The sequence below is a fragment of the Geospiza fortis genome, unplaced genomic scaffold, assembly GCF_000277835.1.
Source record: "Geospiza fortis unplaced genomic scaffold, GeoFor_1.0 scaffold375, whole genome shotgun sequence".
Taxonomy (NCBI): domain Eukaryota; kingdom Metazoa; phylum Chordata; class Aves; order Passeriformes; family Thraupidae; genus Geospiza; species Geospiza fortis.
Genome location: NW_005054641.1, coordinates 186,672 through 187,892, shown reverse-complemented (window position 1 = coordinate 187,892; position 1,221 = coordinate 186,672).

Below are 1,221 nucleotides of genomic sequence, written 5' to 3'. Positions count from 1 at the left end.
TGCTCGGAATTCCTGCCCTGTGTCCCCCTGAGAGTGTTCCCAGGGGATATCCCACTATGGGGTCATGGGGAGATGCACCCTGGGATCCACTCTGGTGTCATGGGGAAATCCACCCTGGGATCCACTATGGGGTCACGGGGAAATCCACTCTGGGGTCACAGGGAAATGCACCCTGGGATCCACTCTGGGGTCACGGGGAGATCCACCCTGGGATCCACTATGGGGTCATGGGGAAATCCACCCTGGGATCCGCTATGGGGTCATGGGGAAATCCACCCTGGGTCACCCCAAGGGCCTGGGGACAGCCCTGGGATCCACCCCGAGATCCATCCCAGGATTCACCCTGGAATTGCCCCTGGGATCCACCTTGGAATCCACCTCGGGATCCACCCTCAGATTCACCCTGGGGTCATAGGGAAATCCACCCTGGGATCCGCTATGGTGTCATGGGGAAATCCACCCTGGGTCACCCCAAGGGCCTGGGGACAGCCCTGGGATCCACCCCAAGATCCATCCTAGGATTCACCCTGGAATCGCCCCTGGGATCCACCTTGGAATCCACCTCGGGATCCACCCTCAGATTCGCCCCGGGGTCATAGGGAAATCCACCCTGGGATCCGCTATGGGGTCATGGGGAAATCCACCCTGGGTCACCCCAAGGGCCTGGGGACAGCCCTGGGATCCACCCCAAGATCCATCCTAGGATTCACCCTGGAATCGCCCCTGGGATCCACCTTGGAATCCACCTCGGGATCCACCCTCAGATTCGCCCCGGGGTCATAGGGAAATCCACCCTGGGATCCGCTATGGGGTCATGGGGAAATCCACCCTGGGTCACCCCAAGGGCCTGGGGACAGCCCTGGGATCCACCCCAAGATCCATCCTAGGATTCACCCTGGAATCGCCCCTGGGATCCACCTTGGAATCCACCTCGGGATCCACCCTCAGATTCGCCCCGGGGTCATAGGGAAATCCACCCTGGGATCCGCTATGGGGTCATGGGGAAATCCACCCTGGGTCACCCCAAGGGCTTGCAGACAGCCCTGGGATCCCCCATGGGATCCCCCCATGAATTCCCCGCTATGATCCCCCCTGGGATCCCCCCTGAGCTCCCCCCCGGGGCAGGGTGACCCCATTGGGCTGTGGGGCGCCGGGATCACCGGGATTTGGGAATGGGGAGGGGGGGGACAGGCCGGGACTCGCCCCGGGCGGCGCCAGAGG